This window comes from Pollicipes pollicipes, unplaced genomic scaffold (assembly GCF_011947565.3).
Source record: "Pollicipes pollicipes isolate AB1234 unplaced genomic scaffold, Ppol_2.1 Scaffold_4740;HRSCAF=5597_pilon_pilon_pilon, whole genome shotgun sequence".
NCBI classification, from domain to species: domain Eukaryota; kingdom Metazoa; phylum Arthropoda; class Thecostraca; order Pollicipedomorpha; family Pollicipedidae; genus Pollicipes; species Pollicipes pollicipes.
Window position 1 is genome coordinate 41,707,247 of NW_023596545.1, and position 7,690 is coordinate 41,714,936.

Genomic DNA, 7,690 nt, shown 5'->3' on the forward strand with positions numbered 1-7,690 from the left:
AAAGGTAAACATTGGTTAGGAATCTATCCCATGAATTACTTGATGTCAGACAGCTGAGGGCGCGGCTGGACTGAACTTGACATCATTAGGTCTCACGCTATAATTTACATGCTAACATTAATGCTGCAGCCGTGGTTAAAGACTTGGATGGCGTTGTGATCCGGCCAAATGCGTCGGCCAGAATGACGGGGACCGATAAGATGTTAAAGGGGGACAGTTCGTTGCGCATTTGCCCTTTTAATATCTTTTGGTGCGTCGCTTGTGGGGTCTTAGCGTATAGAATCAGACTTTGTATATCGAATTCATATGTAAGAGGCATAACTGCAACAAAACCGGCTGCAATTCATTAAACCATGAATGTGACCACTAGGGATGTAGGACATTCTTACTGCCGGCAGAATTTTTAGATGTATTGCATAAACCCCAAATTGCTTGATCTAAATGACATAATTTGTTCACCGGTATTTGGGACAAGGACTCTGGAATCCATGCCTTATCCCGCCACTGTGTGGTGTATGGGAAACTGGTAATGGAAACGAATGGTTCTAATGATCAACGATTTAGGCAACGCTGGGTATTGAACGTGTCGTGAAGTCATCACTCTTGCTTTCCGCTCAAGCAATCGGTGTGCGTCGCACTTGCTGTTACCAATGCCTGTCAGAGCCTATTGTTGCGCGAGTGCACGTCGCACGCTTTCTTCCTTTCTCCAGCGTTCGGTATCTTCCACGGGCTGCTTTCTCGTCGGCCCCTCGTCCAATCTCATAGATACCATCCCATGCATGCGTAATACCCCTTCCGTGGCCTCTCCTTTTAATTACCCAGGGCGGTGTGTGCCCGAAGAGTTACACAGAACGGGCGATCAATAATCGATTACAACTGTAATGCCCTCTCGTCCGAGGTAAGCGACGGAATCCGGCGGTGGCTACGTCACCCTCTTCAGCGTTGAAGAGCTACGTCCGAAATAAGGAGGAGCAAGAAGCTGTGCAAAAAGTGCGATAAGCGAGCCCAGTGAGCATCGTGCCAAAATGCCATGGCGTGGGCTGTTGTGCCACGGTAGTCGGGCCGAGCAATGCCTCGTTGACATATCCAGCCGGTCGTGTGGTCTCAACCCACCCTTCGAGCCGGCCGCCGCTGGGCCTGAGGTTAGCTGGGGACCGGTGGCGACACCGACGGCTGGCGACGAGCGCAGGGGCGAGCATGGAGCGTCGCCCCAGGCACCGCCGCCAGCGTCCCCCGGGGCCGACCGACGGCGTGCATGACGAGGCAATCGGCTGAGCGCTCGCCGATTCATAGGGTCTGCCTTATTCACAGCGGCCCGTGACAGAAGGGGCGCGGTACCGACACTCGCGCTGACCCCGGCGCGGCGCCCGAGGGGGGGGGGGCGGCCTGACACCACCGACTGCCCGGCCGATGCGCTGTGTGCGGTGCTGGCGGCGCTGGTGCTGATGACTGGGGAGAATGGGACGGTGGCCACCGCTCATCACTTCTGGTAAAAAACATTACGTTGACCCGATCGTGATGCATTGGAAGGTCATACTTTGAAGCGGGCTTGCTCCGGCACTCGCGTAGTATATGTTTAAATGGATGGTCGCCACACGTGTTTGCCGGACGGAGGATTTCTAGAACATACAGAAAGCTGCTATTCCTAAAGGTCATTTTTTAACAAAAAGGCGTAAAAAAGCAGGTCTCTGCTTATGAACACAAGTTTATATCCAGTCAAATTTTGGGCACATTTGTGTCGCTGCATTAGTTAACACTAATATACCCCAGCAATATTACATCTGGAAGATAAGGTACGTCTTCAAGGAACCCCTCTGAAATATCATATGGAAACAGCTCGTAGCAATACCGGCCAGCTGAGTTTTTAAAAAAATCACTAAGTTGAACTTAGGTCACATTGGTACGTCATTCAAAATGTGAGATCGGTCGCATATTTACTTTGACAAATGTTATACAAAACAAGAGTGACAAAAGCGAAAAAAGTATGCTCAAAAGACATCATAGGAGATTGGGTAATGCCAGGTCCAATGAAGCCAGTGCATTGTTCCGAGCGGTGTGTGGTATGGTGTCCAGTATGCCATAAAAGTCGTTAAAAATATATTCCAATCTAGATGCACGCAGAGAAAAGTGTGACTGCCAAAATGAAATATCTGCAAGTTGTCGTGACACGGGATGTCATGACACGTGATCGGGTGACATGGGGTGTCACCCGATGACCGTCCTCAGGAACAAAGTGGTTCCGAGCGTGAAGCGAAGTGGCCCCGACCCCGAACAAAAAAAGGGAAGTGGTAGGAGGTTACAAATGAAAACAGTAGACCACTTTATGAGTGTGCCGTTGGTCGATGTCAAATGCAGAACGATGCCGTGCCTTAACGCTTTAAAACACTAAAAAAAACCGTAAGTAGGGCACGCAAATCATATATAAAAAGAAATGATAAGTTTCGTGGGTCTATATCCGGTGGGTTTTCTGCTGTCGACGAAAAACAATCAAGGGCTTTACAATCCAAAGGCACGTGAAAACTTCTTGGCGGTGCGGTCCTGCGAGTATTAAAGGCTTTAGTAGTATAAAGGTGTCTGATGACATCCTCAGTACTCACGGCACTCGCGTTGTATATGTTTAAATGGATGGTCGCCAAACGTGTTTGCCGGACGGAGGATTTCTAGAACAAACAGAAAGCTGCTATTTCTAAAGGTCGTTTTTTTAACAAAAAGGCGTAAAACGGAGGGAATACTGTCGCTTTTGCACTTATCTGCTTCCGCTCATTTGCTGTAACGGTACGGAGAAAACGTTTTCGTCTGTCAAGCTTTCTGTGTTAGATTAGCAAAAAAAGGGACCCATTAGTCATGTTTAGGAATTATTGTTTTAGGGGATTCAGTCGTGTACAAACGTTTTAGAAAATTAGCTTGAAAAGCCCTGGAAAGCCTTAAAAGCCTTGAAAAGTTGTGTGATGCTACTTGGAACAAATTAACTGACCAATCGCACTCACATTCCCAAGTTTGGGGCTAAGGTCACTCTTTGCTGCAATGTGGTGCAACACTAACTTTGTAATTGTTCCTTATTGAACCCCAGGCTTCGTTAGCGAATCGCATGGACGTACCTGACACGATAGGAATCAATGATTACCATTTGACAACAGGGTGGGTAAAATTAGCCCAAAGTCTGGTCGGTAAACTTCGCTGCTAGGGTCAGTGCTTATGCACGCAACAAGGTAAGGCCAGGGAAGACTGTGTGCCAACGACACGCGAGCAAATGATGCCCGAGTTTTTCATACGTAAGCAATAGGAAAACATTAATCAGACTGCGCAGAGCATGCTACCTGGAAGCCTCTTGAGCCCGTGAGGCACGCTGTGCCTAGCTTTCAAGAAATATGAGAGTGAGGAAACAATAGCAACCATGCGAAGGTGAATATCGAAGGCGGTTTGAGATGAGGGAAAGGGAAATAGAGAAATAAGGACAGGGGAGGAGACACAGCGAGACAGAATGAGAGAGGGAGAGGGGGCAGAGACACAGAGCGAGATAGGACACAAACTTGTGTGAAGGGAGCGAGCGAATAATGTGGAGAGGAAGCGAATAAAGTGAGCAATTGGGTCTTCACAGAAAGTATTTGGATAGCATGCCATGGAAGTGAAGCCGAGACAAATGAACGAACGTATGAAGAAGAGACCAGCGACGGGGCGTCAGGCAGCGACTGCAGAACCGTATCGACGCCAAACACCTCATACAGATTTCAAAAGAAGTGCGGTGAACGCCACACAGGAAGGCAGCACTGTCGGCGCGCGCGCGACTCTCGTGGCCCCACGGACCCGGGCCGGACAGACGGACACCTGCAGCGGTGACCGTGCCCCCGAGTGGCGGAGGGACGGCGGCGGTCCCCCGGCCGCCGTTACCGTCGTCGGCCGTCCTGCGCTGCCGGCCGATCGGCGGACGCGGACCCGCCGCTGCAGCAACAGTCGGTTAGCCATCAATTATTCGCGGCTTCCTCCGGCCCGCGGCTACATACATACGTCAGCAGACGGTGACCTCGGGTCATTAGCGATGCGGCACGCGAGCGGCACGTGCGCGGACTGCGGGGCCGCCGCCCGGGCCGGCTGGCTGGCGCGGACTTTACGGCCCCACCCGCGGGATGCCATGACATTGGCTGGCCTAATTAGTCTGCTTTGTACGCTACACAAGAGCCACTTAGCCCTTCTTTATTGCCGACTGTCAGAGCTGAAGGCTGCCGCCTCGACCGGACCGGGCGGGACTTGTTTGAACCGACGGCGGGCTAAGTGGTCGGTGACTCCCGCGCTGGGGACATCGACATGCGAAGTCATGACCGACGGAAGTTAAATATGGACGCGGCCAAGCAGCGTGGGAAGGCGTGTGGGCCACGTGAGCGGCGACGGGCGGCTCATTATCTCGCGGCGGCATTCCGGACCAGACAACGGCAACAAACTTCTCGTGTCGGTGACGAATGCGTTCGCGCTGAGCCGTTCTGCGAACCTCTCGAGGAACATGCAAATCGGCGAGATATGAAAGACGACGTTAGTGATTGCAGTCGATTGGTGGGGTAAGTTCGTAGCCGCTGGGCTAAGCCCACACCGGCGGCTGATTTTGGGCTAGACACGCCCTTTAAATGTCATTAGATCGACTTCGGAGGTCTGTGCTAGGCCATCACGGGATCATCACGGGTAGCAGCGTATCCTCGCTGCTGCATTCTGTGACTTCACTTGCCAGCCAGGACTCAGCGTCATTTCAGTACGCTTCAGCTGCGTTTGTCACGAGATTATCCGCATCAGTGTCTGAGGTCTGAATTTATGGTGTTCAGCCGGCAGATCAGTGTCCAACGTAGCTGATTTTATAGACTTTTGTCACATCTTTCGGCTCAGAAAAGACGCCTTGCTGGCCAAACCTGCAGGAGGAACTGATCCTGGGACGTCAGTGAATGAGATACCTTGACAATATGGAACGAATGGTTGCACTCATAGAAGTCGGAGAAGATCGGGCGACAAGAAAGTCGCTCAAAAACAATGCTCGTCTCGCATATTCTCTTCGTAGTCCTTTCTTTCTATTCCACCCCTTTCTCTGCCATCTCCCATCTCTCTCCGACGCTGCAGTAAGAACCACTTCATCAAGCACCGCTGCAATCTACAGCCATCTCCGTCTCTGCCTTGCAGTGACAGCTCGACGGTGGCGGCTCCGTGACAAACCGCCGGCGAGATTTACCGATCAACTCGGACTCTTGCGCCAGCTCAAACAACCCACAAAGTAAAGTGGCCCCGCTCCGGCCGGAATGGTAAATCGGTGCTCATTCGGTATGCAGCAGGCGGTGCATATATGCCTGCTCCAGGGTTCCGGCGACGTCCACGCATCTGCCCCCGGGGGATGTCGCCTGCAGGCCGCGGCCCGCGCCGCGCGCCGCCGCCCCGGCGTGCTTACATGCCGACACGGGCAGCACACGTCGTCGCGGCGGTCCCGCGGGGCAGCGCAGCACAGAGAATCGATGGCCACATGTTGCCGCCCGAGGCGTAATCACGTTATTTGGACCGTTCGTTCGCGTTCGGTTCCGTGATTGAATAATGTGTCGGCTCCCCGCGGGAGGGTGACAGCACCTGGATGACGCATGATCCGAGCGGCACCATTCACGCGGTGCGCTGCAGCGGCGGGGCGAGGAGGAGCGCCGCAGCTCGCGACCTATGCGCGTACTTTGCTCGCTTTGATTCGCGCGGTGAGTGTAGTCGGTTAGTGGGCATAATTCGGGTGCTGGTATTGAGATGACCCGCACTCAGAAGGGCCGAAGCCAGCGCTATAGCTACGTATTCATGTTTACTGGGGTCCAAACCTAAACGACTCCTGGGTCCGAAACCGAGGAACCGTTTAGGTGAAGCGACGGCTTTGTAGGAACACCGCAGGCCGTCCACGACCGGCGTGGGTGGGGGGCGGCAACCGACGGCTCCGCGGATCATACGCGGCGCGGGTCGACACTGTAACATTAATGGAGGCCTACACGCAAGTGCATGCCAAAAACACGCTAAAACTACATACCATCATATTAAGAATGAATCAAGAAATACATTTGTATCAATTGCACGTCGCTTTTAGACATGGTGTAGTGAATATTAGTATCTGTATCCGTATAATCTGCAATAGGTATCAAGGTGAGGATTAACACACTCTCGGTTGGGGTCAAATTGACTCCCCCAAGGTTTTTCCCAAATGATTTCCGAACGGCGCGGTGCATCCACGCCACGCCAAATTTTGCATAGCTGTAGACAATTGAATAATGGATCGTCTGGCACCAAAAAGATAGATGTGCCTTGTAAGTTCGATGACCTATGGCAGGTCAAACTTTGACCATGTTTGCAGTGAAGGCAATTTCTAGGGAATGGTCCAATCTGATCCAACAGCGGGTGTTAAATGAAACCATACATTTATGAGATACTTTCTTAGTGCAACGCAACAATGGAATGAGCAAATTGCATTGACCTAAGGTCAGGTAGGAGGGCCAGACCGAGGTCAAAACCACCCTGTTTTATCACCCTCGGGCTTGCTGTAGGGGGTAGTTCCTAGTGCTCATTTTGAATTTGTTGATGACAAAAACCGCATGACACACCTCCCAGGGTTTTTTTGCGGGTCAGAATAGGTCGCTGACCTAGAATGACCAATGTCAACATTTTTTTCCAGGAATATACTACCTAGCATAATCTTTGTCGCGTATCCAAAAGCAAAACTTAAAACGGTGTTGTATGATTTGGTTCACCATGACCTTCAAAAGGTGAAACAATGTCACTGACCTTAGATATGCATGTGACATTTTGCTTAGAATAATTATCTAAATTCTAGGGGTCCTTTTGTCACCAACCTGGAATTTGACCTTGTTTGACCTTATTTGACCCGAGGGTCACAACCTAGAAGCCTCAAACTTGGACCGAAGTGGGTTCATGTACAGGTTAATACACCCTGTAAATTTGGTGTTTCTAGCTTTCTTAGCTCCTGAGATTTCGGTGGGGGGGGGGGTCAAATTGACCCCCACCTGAGCGAAGGGTATCCCAACCGGCCACCCGGGCGCTGTTAAAGGGAGTGTCCACATTTGTATGGGATTTTGAACTGAGAATGCTATCTTGAGGATCATTCAATTCAATTCACAGCCCTACTCAGTAAGAGCCTAGACCGCTCTTATTTCTGAGCTACATGTCCGCGAATAGATGCAGACTATTTCGGGGAGACTATTTCAAGGTGACCCAGACATTCATGATTCCATAATAAAGTCATTGGATCCTGCCATTTCATATGCCATGTGGCAAGCAAGGCTAATATGAATATAATTGTAAAGTCGCTCATATCTGGTGTTCGTGACCGCGATTCCCAGATATCACGGCCGTCAATTGGTTCTTAATCAATGTTGTGCAAGGTACGATAACGTTATCAAATAATAACGAATCCAGCAGCACATCTACTAAACAGAGAAATGATGTTGTTCAAAGCAGTCCTTTCAACCTTTAAGTATAACAATGGCAAATGTGAGCTTATTTCATCACATCTGATGCTTGCTTCAATATCTTCAAACGTGGGATATTCCCTCCAACGCCATTTGAAATCAGTAAAGCACAAAAATTGTGAAATCCGTGCAAAAAGGTGGCATGGTTCGAGCACCACCGACTCAAAGGTGCTCACGATGGTTCTGATTGCGACTATGCTATGCAACCCAAC